Here is a 15999-nt window from a genome sequence, read left to right as displayed (position 1 = left end):
TCTAATTGTGTTATTTTTTTGTCATGTGGGTCTGATTCAAAATCAGTTTTCTGTGATGATGTCAGTATAATATGGCTCATTTCAAGAGTGTTGTGAACTACACAGGAGTTGCATTTACTTTCAGTGAACAATTACTGCAAGCTGACACTGGCTTGACTCTGTCACCTTTATTTATGTGTGCGTCATCCAGCTGTTACAGGACACAGAGACGTTCCTGGAAGAATGAGGTTCTTCAGTGATGTTTGTTTGATCTCTTTTCTTCTGTTCTGTGGAGGATCTGGTCAGTTTCTCATGAATAAAGGTTTAATTCAGCTGAATGGAGAAACACAAGTCCTCTCTATCAGTAGATTCATTGGCTAAAGTCTCACTAAAGAAAAAGTTTTTACAATTTAAAAAAAAAAGAAAAAAAAACACACACTGTTCACACACTGTTCACACAGTGATAAGAATGCAATTGCATTAATAATGTAGCTGTGTGAAATCTAAATTTCAAAGGAAATAAATACATACACAAATAAATAAATGCTACATGGAGCCATGTTGTCCTCTACTTGAATCATAAATTATATTCTTTTCTTTTCTTGATATTTTTGTTTTCATTTTAGTTTGATTTTAATGCTTTTTCTCTGTGTGTTTGAATTCAGTTTTCTTTTTTTTCTTCTTTTTTCAGACTTGCACATAGGAAGAAACGCTTGTTTATTTTTTCATCTTTCAGTCATGTTCTTGGGTTTAATTTTTCTTTGTATTTTCTTCCGTTTCTCACATATTCTTTTTCTTTATCTTTCTTGAATTATTTTAGCTGCATGTTCATTTTTCATTTAATTTTTTCCTTATTTAATTCTTTTAGAGGCATTTTTATTTTCAGCTTTTTCTTAATCTCTTTCCAATTTTCGCTTTTCATCTCTCTTGTATTTTCTTCATCTTTTTCTTACTTTTGTCATCTTTATTTCATCTTTATTTTCTTCTGCATTTTGTCCATCTTGCAGTTTTATTTTTATTTTCTAGCATTTTCTTTTCTTTGTATTTTCTATTTCTTGCTGTTTCTTCATCATTAACTCTTTACATTTATGTTCTTGCTTTATTTTCATATGTCTTCCATCTTCACCATGGTTTCATTCTGCATGGTCATTTTTTTATTTTCTTCTGACTTTTTTCTCGCATTTCCTTCATCTTTCTCGGGTGTCTACCTCTTGCCGTCTTGTAGTTCTTTTCTTTCTTTCATTCTTTCTTCAGTCTTGAACATCACAGCACATCGCGTCCGCGCGCGCGGCTCGGTGTCGTGACGTCGCGCTGTGAGCAGCAGCAGGAGCGGCGCGTGCACACGGTTACCGGCAGCGTTGAGCGATGGTGGAGAGAGCAGGAGCACCGAGCAGAAGCAGGTAACACATCACATGACCGTACACCCAAACGCATTCTAATGCGACACTGAAGTACAATCTTTCGGCTCGCAGGGACACTCTTTAACGCGGTACAGTAACAGTGTAGCCTACTGTACTGTCTGAAATATGCATATGTCAGCAAAACAACTGCTGGCGTTCAGAGCGAGAAGTGGCTGGTGTCATTTCACGTTACTTTATTAACTCCATGATTGTGTGATGCAATTAAATGTGGCATACGTTTGTTTTATAAACAAATTGCAGGAGTTCAGGATTGTTTCTGTCTGTCGAATCAATTAAGGTACTCTGTCAAGCATTATCAGTTTGTGTCATACATTTTGCATTTAATATTTAGTTATTTATTTTTATATAAAATACACATTTATTTAAAACACTGATGTAGTTTTTAGTTTTGTTAGAAAATAAATGTATCTGAGTCAGAAGTGGAGAAGTGGCTGCTAAAGTGCTCATGCCTCCTACTGGTGAGGAAGAGAAGTGCAAGTGACGCGTTAATCTCGGCTGATGACAACTCATGCCAAATATTTTAATCAGCTCTTTGGTTTTAAAGTTGTTATTGGCCTCAAATAGAACAATCCACTCTCTTTTTGTGTTAGTATGATGTGATCATATCATGTGATCTGCTATTTCTGTCATTTATCATTCATACCAGTTTCTGAAGAATATAAATGATTAACAGTGTTGTAAAGCAGCAAAAGAGTGTTAAAATATATATAAACTATGGTTAGTGCAGAAAACCATGGTTTATTTGTGGTTGCCATGGTTTAACTACAATGTTTTTTTTCAATAGTAAAACCATGGTTCATTTTCATAAGGGAGGTTGAAAAAGTAAGTTAGCCAGCTAATATAAAGTTTCACAGTTACAGTAATTGTGTATTTTGTCAGGTTATTTAGGCTATACATATATATAAATAAATAAAAAATAACCTAAAGAATCATATGGTCAAGTTAATATAAACAAAAATCCACCTTTCAGAGCAGACATTGATAAGTGTGTCCCAGCCAGGTTCGTCACATGTTGCGGTTCCCCGAAACATTTCTGATGTGGTTTGTGCATATTTGCAGCATTTCAGTGTTTGGTCGCATTGTGAGTTTTTGCAGCACATGTGTTGTCAAATTGATAAAGATATTTTGTAAACTGCTGGTGTTTTTGGCGATGAGCTCTCTTGGCCACCGTACACTAGAAAGGCTGAATTTATCATACTGTTCTTAATATTTTTAGTATGGTCTAATATTCCTTGGATCACAATAGTAATAGTATTATTTTATAGAACAGCATTATTGCAATAGTATTAGATTTGTTTATTTTTATATTTTAAATAATAATAATAATTACATTAAACACACTATAATATTATTATTATTATTGCAAAAGTGATGTTTATTTATTTTTTCATATGTTAAATGATAATAGTAAATTGATTTTACAGTATAATAATAGTATTGAATTTCTTTTATTTTTTTATTAATTAAGTGAATGATGATAAATTAATAAATAATGATAATTACTGCTACTGTTACTACTACTCTACTAATTATGATAATTTATTATTATTATATAGTCATTTTAAATGTTGATAAAACATGTTTTTTCTTCTTTTCTTTCATTAGCTGTTTATTTTGGAGCATGTTTGTTACACTAACCAGAATGTTAATATGCCTTGGTGCTTTGCAAACACTAAATATGTAATTAAAAACTTTCATAAACATGAAAAAGTAATTCTGTAGTTCCAGATCCCGTGCTTCTGATAAAGAATGAAGTGTTTACGTTTTGTTTTAATCAAGAGGGTGCAAAAATATTAGTATGTAGCAGTGACAGCAGCCTCAGTTTGATTTACACCCATCGTCTGTTCCTCTGCGTGGCTCTACATCGCCCTTGCTGTGTGTTAGTAGCAAGATTGCATGTTAATGCCACATTATGAGGGCAGTGTGTGTGAATGCAGTGGTTGTAGTGATGGAGCACATGTAGTCTGAGCTTCTGCTACTGGCTTTAATGATCTGCGACTCTTTTGTGTTGCCCTGCTTCATGCGCTTCAATGAAAAGACCATGTGATAGTCACTTCTCAACCGGTTCCTGCAAAGCATTTACACAGGCAACTAGCTTCAATGAGCCCCGCTTTGCACAAATAACCTCTATGTGATTTACAGTAAATTTGCTATGCATTTCATGAATATATAAAACAAAACAGAACAATTAATATTTTGGAAAGTCAGCTTTTGACTTTTAATGAACAATCCACTCTCTTTTTGTGTTAGTATGATGTGATCATATCATGTGATCTGCTATTTCTGTCATTTATCATTCATACCAGTTTCTGAAGAATATAAATGATTAACAGTGTTGTAAAGCAGCAAAAGAGTGTTAAAATATATATAAACTATGGTTAGTGCAGAAAACCATGGTTTATTTGTGGTTGCCATGGTTTAACTACAATGTTTTTTTTCAATAGTAAAACCATGGTTCATTTTCATAAGGGAGGTTGAAAAAGTAAGTTAGCCAGCTAATATAAAGTTTCACAGTTACAGTAATTGTGTATTTTGTCAGGTTATTTAGGCTATACATATATATAAATAAATAAAAAATAACCTAAAGAATCATATGGTCAAGTTAATATAAACAAAAATCCACCTTTCAGAGCAGACATTGATAAGTGTGTCCCAGCCAGGTTCGTCACATGTTGCGGTTCCCCGAAACATTTCTGATGTGGTTTGTGCATATTTGCAGCATTTCAGTGTTTGGTCGCATTGTGAGTTTTTGCAGCACATGTGTTGTCAAATTGATAAAGATATTTTGTAAACTGCTGGTGTTTTTGGCGATGAGCTCTCTTGGCCACCGTACACTAGAAAGGCTGAATTTATCATACTGTTCTTAATATTTTTAGTATGGTCTAATATTCCTTGGATCACAATAGTAATAGTATTATTTTATAGAACAGCATTATTGCAATAGTATTAGATTTGTTTATTTTTATATTTTAAATAATAATAATAATTACATTAAACACACTATAATATTATTATTATTATTGCAAAAGTGATGTTTATTTATTTTTTCATATGTTAAATGATAATAGTAAATTGATTTTACAGTATAATAATAGTATTGAATTTCTTTTATTTTTTTATTAATTAAGTGAATGATGATAAATTAATAAATAATGATAATTACTGCTACTGTTACTACTACTCTACTAATTATGATAATTTATTATTATTATATAGTCATTTTAAATGTTGATAAAACATGTTTTTTCTTCTTTTCTTTCATTAGCTGTTTATTTTGGAGCATGTTTGTTACACTAACCAGAATGTTAATATGCCTTGGTGCTTTGCAAACACTAAATATGTAATTAAAAACTTTCATAAACATGAAAAAGTAATTCTGTAGTTCCAGATCCCGTGCTTCTGATAAAGAATGAAGTGTTTACGTTTTGTTTTAATCAAGAGGGTGCAAAAATATTAGTATGTAGCAGTGACAGCAGCCTCAGTTTGATTTACACCCATCGTCTGTTCCTCTGCGTGGCTCTACATCGCCCTTGCTGTGTGTTAGTAGCAAGATTGCATGTTAATGCCACATTATGAGGGCAGTGTGTGTGAATGCAGTGGTTGTAGTGATGGAGCACATGTAGTCTGAGCTTCTGCTACTGGCTTTAATGATCTGCGACTCTTTTGTGTTGCCCTGCTTCATGCGCTTCAATGAAAAGACCATGTGATAGTCACTTCTCAACCGGTTCCTGCAAAGCATTTACACAGGCAACTAGCTTCAATGAGCCCCGCTTTGCACAAATAACCTCTATGTGATTTACAGTAAATTTGCTATGCATTTCATGAATATATAAAACAAAACAGAACAATTAATATTTTGGAAAGTCAGCTTTTGACTTTTAATGAGCCGTCGCTCCAGTGGTGTTTGGTCATTCCTATTATGTTTTCATAGCCTTGTCGTGTTTTACTACAGTATATTGCATAAAATATTAAAAACACCGTTTTTAAAGATGAAAATCATATTGTAATAATAATATTAATAATAGCTATTATTATTGAAATTGTAAAAAATAATATAATGAAGATACTGAAATACTATTTCTTTATTATATAAATTTTTACAATTTACATATACATACAATACAACATGAATGAGTGTAAAAAGCTTATCGAGTTTTAAAGCAGGATTACATTGCTAAACACATTCTATAGGATTTCTCTCTTTAGTTGGTTTAGTGAACTAGTTATCTGCACGTCTTTGCAAATGATCAGTATCAGCATTTCATGAATTTTTTAGATGGTTGCATGCTTAGTTAAATATTCAAAGGCCTGCTGTTTGTCTCCTGATAAAAGAGTGTGATTTATAATGCCGTGATTGAATGATATGATTTTAGAGAATGAATGCATTAAAGGTTATGTAACCTGCTTTATTAAACAGACTGTCTTATCATTCAGCCATTAAAAAGATAAGCAAGGAACTCAGACAAAAGGAAGCAATATTTAGATTGCATCAATATTTACCCTTCCATATATATCCAAATACTGCAGGCTATGCATTTGTTCAGAGATATTGCTGTGATTAATTCACAAGTGTTTTTTGATGCCATAGATGTGTCATTAGTGTCATTTTGCCATTAAAATGCTTTTTTACCCCCCCCCCCCCAAAAAAAAAAAAAATTCCAGCTTATCATCACTACTACAGTTACATTAGAAATTAAACAAATTATATAGAATTATAATGGAAAATGTTGTAAAGTAATGCTGTTTTGGCTATATCCCACAATAGTTCTCATTTATGAAGCAGTACATTTCTTTTCTGAATAAGCTAACAGGCGTGCACTGCTTTTACTGATTCTGCAAACCAAAACTTTAAAGAAATGCAAGCAATTAAAGATTACACGGAGATGAAGTGAAACATGTGAAGTATGCATGCTGGGACAGTTCTTTAACAAACGTGTGAGTGATTTACAGTGGCAGTGATTAGAGTGGGACAGAACAGCAGCATTCCAGAAACCTGTTTTTGTCCCAGGATGTTCTCCAACATTGTGAGATCGACTGCTCACTGTACTGTACAAAAGTGGTGTTCAATGGCTATATTTGAAAACATCGTTTAGGGTCAATCCCAGGTACAAAATAAATGCATAAATAAGAGAAATCAAGATGGGACAACACATTTTCTGTTTTTAATTGACTTGGCAGAGCAAGATATGGAGGTCATTCATTCATTCATTCATTCAATAAGAGCAAGAAGGTGCATCAAATATGGTTTCATTTTGGTGTTATTTTTCCCCCCAAAATTCCAGCTTGTTTCTGAACTAGAATAGAAAATTACAGTTAAATTAATTACACATTATTTACAATTCTTTTTAAATTTTTCCTAAAATTCCAACTTATAATCAAACCAAAATGCACTGTAAAGTTGTTTTAGCAATATGCCTGTCAAAATAAAATTATCAACTTAATTATATTTATGAACATTTACCATTTAAAAACCTCATTTGTTTTAGGTCCATCAGTTGTCTCCAGCGATTGAAAGCAGTGCCGATGTTTACTCTGGTTCGGCTCCTTTTCTTATCGGATTTGATTTGTGATTCCGAGCGCGGTTGTTTCTCTGTAGCGGGTGGTTGTGGTAGGGGTCTCTTGCCAAGGGCTTCAGTCATCCTTCCGCTCTCTTCCCTGAACTGAAATGAAGTAGTGGGTTGTACTTTCCACACGATTGACATCAGGTTCAAGTACGCCCACAAGCCGTGCGAGTTATTAGTGTATTGCAGGTTGGCTGGTGGTTATGTTGCCCGCATACCGCCTCCCATGGCTGAAACTGGTATTACGACACCTGTCGGGCCGGGGCTAGTAATGCTAATGCTAATTAAGGTTGATATCTCTGCAGCACTATAACTTGACATTTTTTTAATGACATCATCGCCCTTATTTCTTCTCATTCTTTTGATGCGTGTAGGTCATTTTTTAAATATTTTTACCTCAATTTTTACACATGGCACATTTAAGTTAATCCATATTTACAGAAAGTCATTTAAAGTCACTTTTTCATATTATTTTTTTAAGGAAAAATGTGTCAAAATACACTGATACTTATAGGATACTGTATTAATATAGTATTTCAATTATTACATTTTTTCAAGATTAATTAATTTGTATAGCGCTTTTCACAATACACATTGTTTCATGTAAATTTTTATAATATCTGTTATGATATATATTGTTTACACTTTATGACAATACAAGCTATCAAGCAGTTAAGATTTGTTATAAAATAAATAAAGTTGGAAATACTTATATATCCAACTTATACACCCATTTTCAACTGCATGTGTACTGCATGAATGTAAATAAAGTTGGATATAATATCAAACTTTATATATAGACGTGCAATACTGCTTTTTTTAGATTTGCTATATACTATATATTTATTTTATGTAAATGTGAAAAATACTGTCAACAGAGTTCACTGCCCACTTTAATTCAAAAGACGGATCTGTACATAGCAAAACTTTATATATTTAACATAACAGATCCTAGGGGTGTAACGATACACAAATTTGTATCGAGAATCATCGGTATGGGTCTTTCGGTTCGGTAAGTTTTATCTTTCAAATTATGCACTTTTTTCAGGAAATTAAAACAATGAATTCTGTTTTGGTGTTTTTTGATGTGGCTCAACAAATCAGTATATAAACGCCTCAGTTCAAACGGCAGCACGGGGCGCGATTCAGCTCCTCTTTACGAATAGTTCTAACGTGAAACAAACATGAATGAACAGCTCATGCAATCACTCAATCAGTGTTTCAACCATGGAAGACCTCAATTAAACAGATTGTAAACAAAATGTCATGTAGCATTTCATTTACCTCGGGAAGTCATCAGTGTCCACTGTGCATTAGTGCGCTATAAATTAAGTCTAGAGAAGAGCATTTAGCTAAGTATTAGACTACGCTATATGCTCAATATATTTTACTTTACCGTTTAGTGATGTCTTAATTAATTCATGTTTAAATAAATCAGTTATGAAACGAGTTATGAGAGGCCATGGGTAGGCAAAATGAATATATTTCAATAACAAATATAATTTTTATAATTTAGAAATTAATTTAATAAAGTTATTACAGTTCTACATTTTGTGCAATTTACATGTTTTCATACAATTTTAAAGTTGAAAATTGCTTCTTATATAAAAAAAATAATAATAATAATTCAATTTAAGTAGCCAGCATAGCTATGTCAATGTGAGTACAGTAGACATCATAAATGTCATGAAGTCTTAACCCGTTTAATCCCAAAAATGTTTTTAAGGTCAAATGACTCAAAAAAGTGGTTAAAGAGTACGTGTCTTCTCTCTAACGTGCAATTATGCTCATACATGACGTTCTAAGAATAAGCGTTTCGGACCGTCCTTCACACCACAGATGCCTGAATGCTGAGCTGTAAAGCAGAGATGATGTTCGTTCCTCTGTGGGATCTCGTTAATCTGATAATTACTGCAGACAACGTGGTCGTCTGATGAACGTCAGATGAATTAAATGAATGTGCATCGCTTATTTTAGCTCACACAGTTTTTGTCAAAAATGTACACTACTGTTTAAATGGTTTGGAGTTTTTTTTTTTTTTTTGACAGAATACGTTTTTATGCTATTATGCTTACTGAGGCTCTATTAATTTGATCAAAAAGACAGTAAAAACATTAACATTGTGAAATACTATTACAATTTAAAATAACTGTTTTACTATTTGAATATATTTTAAAATGTAATTTATTGCTGTGATGCGCAGCTGAATTTTCAGTCTTCAGTGTCACATGATCCTTCAGAAATCATTCTACGTAATATGCTGATTTGCTGCTTAAAAATATTGATAATTATTATTATCATTGTTAAAAAATTGTTGTGCTGCTAAATATTTTTGTGGAAACCTTGATATATATATTTTTTTTCAGGTTTCTTTGATGAATCGAAAGGTCAAAATAACTTATTTTATTTGAAATAGAAATATTTTGTAACATTATAAATGGCACTTTTGAGGAATTTAATACTTGCAGATTTTAATATTTTGGCAAGTCATTTCAGATGGGCTTCATTCACAACAGAAGACCAGCAATAAAACTACTACCGTGCAGTATGTTTTGCATACTGTTTTCTAACCCTAGTAAGTGTGCCAGAATGCATTATGTAAACTGTAGTATGCTACATTATTGTCACATGACCTCATTATTTTGCATGTGAGTGACATCCAGTTATAATACTGGGAAACAATATTGCAAGTAATCAACTGTATTGCAAGTAATTGCAACTGTAAATAATATTGTTTTGTTAGTCAAGAAAGCACAATTTATATTATTCCAGGTTAAATCTCACTGGAATTGAAAAGTCAAGTCAAATGCAATGCATTATGATGTACATGTTATGTAGTATGCTCTTGGCAAGATAAAGTAGAAAATCTGGGTTGTATATTCAATGCATATATAAAATAAACATACTATGGAAAATGTACATACTATGTACTGCAGCGATAGTAAGATGTTGGTATGCTATTCTCAACACCAGGGTTATTATAGTTAACTAAAACTTAATGTTTTTTTTTTATTTCAGCTAGTTATATATTTAATTTCAGCAGCTAGTTGCCAAGGCAACATTTTTAATTTTCAGTAGGGCTGTCTTGATTATCTAAAACTGAAACTGAAATAAAAATGAATAAAAACTATAGAGACATATAAAAAAAAAAAAAAAAAAAAATTACATGAAAAAAGTAAAGTTAATGTAAATTGAAATGAAAACAAAATATAAAAATAAAATATTTCAATTCAAAATCTAAATAAATTAATAACCTTGCTAAAAACAGACATACCTGATATCTTCTGAATCTCAAAATTATCTTTTTTTTTTTTTTTGCATTTTTTTTTCAGGAGAAACATCTGAGAAGCTGGCAACAGCTCATTGCAGTCTAGGAGAAACAGTTGAGATCTGGCAGAGAAGTGGGATTTTTAAAGTAAAAATGTGAAACCTTGCATTGAAGGTATCATGCATTCATTCAGTTCATGCATTCCCTGGTCAATAAACCAAAAAATATAACTAACTATATTTATATATATATAATTAAACTACATCTGTTACCCAAATGACGCACTGTACACTATGCACTAATTATGTACTTAGTGTACTTATTCACTATGCACTCAAACATGTGGTGTAGGAATTATTATATAGGGTTATTTTGTCATTCATAATTTGGGTGTACAGCGATACACAATAAAGTGTTATATAAATGCCTCATTTATTCATTCATAATCAGAGTCTAATAGCCCCTCTCCCATTACTAAGTAATTGAAACTGCGACAGTTAAGTGCATGAGGCATCCAACATTCGTTTTTTTTTTTTTGGGGGGGGGGGGGGGGGTGTATTTAAAGTGCCCCTATTATGCCTTCCTAATATATTCCTAATATTGTTTTCGGAGTTTCCTACAGTAGGTTTACATGCATGCAAGGTCAAAAAAACATCTTTGTTTTCTCAAAATATGCTTTTAATATCACCTCATTTTTCAACGATTCTCAAATGATTCATTTGAAGCAGTTCTAAGATTTGTTCCGTAGTCAACATCGGATTGGTTTTTAATGTTCCGCCTGGAAACAAGTATGACGTGACGCCAAACACCCTACGTTAGATGAGAGCCGACCATTAAACACTTTTGCAGCCTCATCTAAGAAGTGAAAAGAAAACAACTTTTCAATGTAAAGCGTAGGAGGGTATTATGCAAATATGTTACCCCATGACATGTAGCCATCAAGGACTCATTTAGGCTGTTCAGAGCCTATTCTTTCTTTTGTAAGACAACTTTGCAGATTGTTTACATTCACATACACGCTGCATGAAAGACAATATTCCAAATGACCTAATAAAGGCACTGTTACTTTTTAAAGTTTTTCAGTGTGAACACACTACTCGCACAATTTGTAGTACAAAACTTTATAGAATAGTGCATAAGTATGCAAATTGGGATGCAATTATATATAACTTTATTATGAAATTATTAGTTCAGCTAGTTCCCACTTTTATTTAGTGTTAACTTGATGTAAAATAACTAAAACTGAAATAAATAAAAAAATATTAAAACTGTATATACATATTTAAAAAACAAACAAATAATAATGACAAAAATAACAAAAAATTTAAATAAAAAAACAGAAAAATAATAAATAAATAAATAAAACTATTAAGAAAAACCTAACAGTATCTAATAAGTACTTAAATATGACTATATCGGCATCTGTATATATATTTTCTGTACATTATGTGTATATTATGTATATTTGTTTTTGTAATACATTTTACAGTAATTGCTCAGTAAATAATGGTACAGTGAACACCAGTCAATGCACAAAAGTCGATTTTGCTTAGCAAGAACAAAAATGGCACTGAACATTGGCTGTGAGTGCTGCGAGAGATTTGTTTATTCATAACCACTGAGATATGGAACAGTAAGATTATCAGCGCGAATGAACTTAAACGGTTGTTTATTTATTATTATTTTATTTATTTTTTTTTGCACACAGTTCATTCAGCACGTCTCTGTCACTCACTCATTTTTTCTCCTTTTAGTCAGCTTTTAAAGCTCACTTTTTGTATTGTCCTGTGGCTGTTGCTGTCATGTGAGAGAATCTGGACTGGACTGAAATAGCTGTGCCTCTCACGCCCCGCTAATGTAATTAGAATGCGTTTGCATTGACTGATAACACAAGAATGTGTTTCAACCCACCAACTATTTTGGGAGCGTCATGCTGTCCGGCTGTCTGGTGCTCTTGTGTTAAACCCAGCAGAAGTTTTGTTGATGAGACTCATGTAAACACTCTTGTTATGTTTACAAAGACGTGTGTTTACATGAAACACAAGAAAAATACTTGCCAATAGAGATGTGCATTTTTCTAGTTTTAATTGAAAGTATTATGAATATATATATTAGGGGTGTAACGGTTCACAAAATTCACGGTTCGGTTCGGTTCAATACACTGATGTCACGGTTCGGTTCGGTACGGTTCGGTACGTTTTAGATACAGCAAAAAGAAAAAATTGGCAGATAAATTTCCTTGATTTTTTAAAAAATGTTTTATTTATTAAAACTAACAAAGTATGTGTTTTTTTTTACATTGAACAATGATGGAGCTATTCTTTACCCATCTTCTATGGTGTTTTCTTAGCAGCATACTGTATAAAACAAAAATAGCTCCTTATAAATTTTTTTTTTAAATTAAATGTAATATTGTTGTAGTGGTTATGAATAAATACAAAGATGTAACTCTTTTTATATGGAACTCTATAACTCTTTATATTTAGTGTGTTTTTACTCAATTGGTTCTCTATTTGGGTTTATGTTTTTTGGAACAAAGCAGGAATTACGGTCTGTCTGAAATGGGCTCGTGAAGGAATATTGTAATGGGGCTCAATTACATTGTCACGGGCCAAACAGTCCGGCCATGAGGAAAACAGAAGTTTCTTTAGAAAATGGGTTATTTTATTACACCCCAAAAAAATACTGAACAATAGAAACCAAAAAATTAACAACTAGGCCTATAAAAGAGGTCAACAAAATATAACTATACTCAAAACAGCATACAACAAAACAGAATATGAACTTAACAACCTCACCTCCCAGAATGAGACACCAGGGAACATATATAGTGACTTGACAAAACCAATTTACACAAAAAGGGGAAAATAAAAAATGGGAGACAAGTACAAACAATTACAGAGCCAACAAACTAAACCCAAACCCCCCTCTAACATGGCAGCACATGGTATGGCTTAATTGGCAGGTCACAGGATATCACAGTCCTCCACCCTTGGCCACACCTTTCTCCCCCCCCCAGGACAGAGCTCTCTCCAACATGGTAACAAAGAAACAATGATTAATAAACAGAAAATATTTACATAGCCCTACAATGTGAAAATGTGTGCACTTCATTTAAACAGTGTGTTGCTAAGACAAATAATATTATATGATAACTGAAATAAACTATATTATCAATGTTTCTAAATCATGAATTGTTTGGGGTGTGGCTATTGCAAAAAAATACTTAACCTATGTACCTAAAACATAACTTGGGTGCTGGTATTACCCTTCCTTGCCAATTGGTCATCCTGTGTGGCTTGGGCCACCACATACCCCCCCTCTTCAGGACTCTCGCTGGTACTGCGAGAGAGGTAGTCTGCAGTAACGTTTACTTTGCCAGGGATGTGCTGGATTATGAAGCGAAAAGGCTGTAATGCCAGATACCAGCGAGTAATCCGGCCATTAGTATCCTTCATTCGCTTCAGCCACTGAAGAGCTTTGTGATCGGTCTCAAGAGTAAATTCTCTGCCCAGGAGGTAGTAACGAAGGGAGTCGAGAGCCCACTTTATAGCCAGTGCCTCCTTTTCCACCGTTGAATACCTCAACTCTCTGGAGAACATTTTACGGCTAATGTAAGCAACTGGATGGCGGTCCTCTGGTGGCCCCTGGAGAAGCACTGCTCCTAGACCTCTATCGGAAGCATCTGTTTGCAGAATGAAATCATCATTAAAGTTTGGACTATACAGAACTGGTTCCTTACTTAGTGATTGCTGAATGTCGTGGAAAGCTGCCACTGCCTCTTCTGTCCACTGGATCTGGTTGGGACACCTAGATCCTGTCATGTCTGTGAGGAGAGCTGCTCTATTGGAGAACTGTGGGATGAAGCGGTGATAAAAGCCTGCCATACCCAAGAAAGACCGTAGTTGCTTCCTTGTCTGTGGCAGCGGAGAGGACTCTATGGCCTGAATCTTGTTGACCTGTGGCCGTATCACCCCATTTCCAATAATGTGACCAAGGTACTCTGTCTCTGCAGCAGCGAAGACACACTTTGATGCATTTATGGTCAGCCCGGTAGAATGGAGACGCTCCAAGACAGCACGCAGATGTTCCAAGTGTTCTTCCCAGGTGGTACTATAAATGACAATGTCATCCAGATATGCAGCTGCAAAATCAGTAAAAACCACCCAGTACCTGGTCCATAAGCCTCTGGAAGGTGGCTGGAGCCCCATGTAAACCAAATGGCATGACTGTAAACTGGAAGAGACCCCATGGAGTCCTGAAGGCTGTCAACCCCCTGGACCGCTCAGTTAGTGGAACCTGCCAGTAACCTTTACACAGATCTATTGTGGTCAAGAACTTTGCCTTCCCCAATCGTTCCAACAGTTCATCAATTCTTGGGGTGGGATATGAATCAAACTGAGAAATAGAATTCAGGTACCTGAAGTCGATGCAGAATCTTATGCTTCCGTCCTTCTTTGGCACCAGGACCACTGGGTTACACCACTCACTTCTAGAAGGCTCAATGATCCCCAGGGACAGCATCAGGTCAGTCTCCTTCTTCAGTGAGGTCAGCAGCCGTTCCGGAATCCTGTAACTAAGCCTCCTTACTGACGACCCCTCCTTAACAACAATGTCATGTTCAACCATATCGGTCCTCCCAGGATTCTCCTGGAATACCCCATAACCACAGATTTCTCTCACCTGAAGCTGCTTTTCTTCAGAGAGGTGGTTGAGGTTGTGGCCCCCTAGAACCCCAGCTGAAGGCAAGTACTGTTCATCCACTTCCTCTTCCTCTCTCACACCTCTGATAAGCATCACCTCTTTTTGTTCAGGTCGCTGCACCCACTCCTTCAGGAGATTTATATGAAGTGTCCTGCTCAACCGAGGCCGCCTAGGGGTTGCTACCTGATATGTGGTAGGCCCAAGTTTCTTTAGAACCGTGAATGGCCCCTGCCACTTTGCCAGAAGTTTGTTGTCGTCACTGGGGAGGAGCACCAGCACCTTCTGTCCCGGGTTGAAAGATCTCTGCCGGGCTGACCGGTCATACCAGGACTTCTGCTGTTGCTGGGCCTCCTTCATATGTGATTGGGCGAGTTCGCTCATCCTTTCCAGCTGCTCTCTCATCTGTACAACATGGGATATTATATTAATCGATTCCCCTTTTCCTTTTATCATTTTTTCTTCAAAAAAAAGAAAAAATTTCCTCAACTGGATATCCCACCGCTGCCACCAATTGTCACGGGCCAAACAGTCCGGCCATGAGGAAAACAGAAGTTTCTTTAGAAAATGGGTTATTTTATTACACCCCAAAAAAATACTGAACAATAGAAACCAAAAAATTAACAACTAGGCCTATAAAAGAGGTCAACAAAATATAACTATACTCAAAACAGCATACAACAAAACAGAATATGAACTTAACAACCTCACCTCCCAGAATGAGACACCAGGGAACATATATAGTGACTTGACAAAACCAATTTACACAAAAAGGGGAAAATAAAAAATGGGAGACAAGTACAAACAATTACAGAGCCAACAAACTAAACCCAAACCCCCCTCTAACATGGCAGCACATGGTATGGCTTAATTGGCAGGTCACAGGATATCACAGTCCTCCACCCTTGGCCACACCTTTCTCCCCCCCCCAGGACAGAGCTCTCTCCAACATGGTAACAAAGAAACAATGATTAATAAACAGAAAATATTTACATAGCCCTACAATGTGAAAATGTGTGCACTTCATTTAAACAGTGTGTTGCTAAGACAAATAATATTATATGATAAC

The 15999-nt window shown here is 34.6% G+C and overlaps 1 protein-coding gene across 1 annotated transcript in view; it reads left to right on the top strand.

Annotated features, from left to right (window-relative positions):
* Positions 1–1072: 1072 nt before the first annotated feature.
* LOC113052935 (growth factor receptor-bound protein 14-like) overlaps positions 1073–15999 on the top strand; it is a 70533-nt gene continuing 55606 nt past the window's right edge. Inside the window, exon 1 of the mRNA XM_026217425.1 lies at positions 1073–1379. The gene's annotated coding sequence lies outside the window, so the exon portion shown is untranslated. The remainder of the gene's footprint in view (positions 1380–15999) is intronic.

The sequence above is a fragment of the Carassius auratus genome, chromosome 34 (assembly GCF_003368295.1).
Source record: "Carassius auratus strain Wakin chromosome 34, ASM336829v1, whole genome shotgun sequence".
NCBI lineage: Eukaryota > Metazoa > Chordata > Actinopteri > Cypriniformes > Cyprinidae > Carassius > Carassius auratus.
Note: the sequence above shows the minus strand (reverse complement) of the source record. Positions and strands in the feature narration are given on the sequence as shown.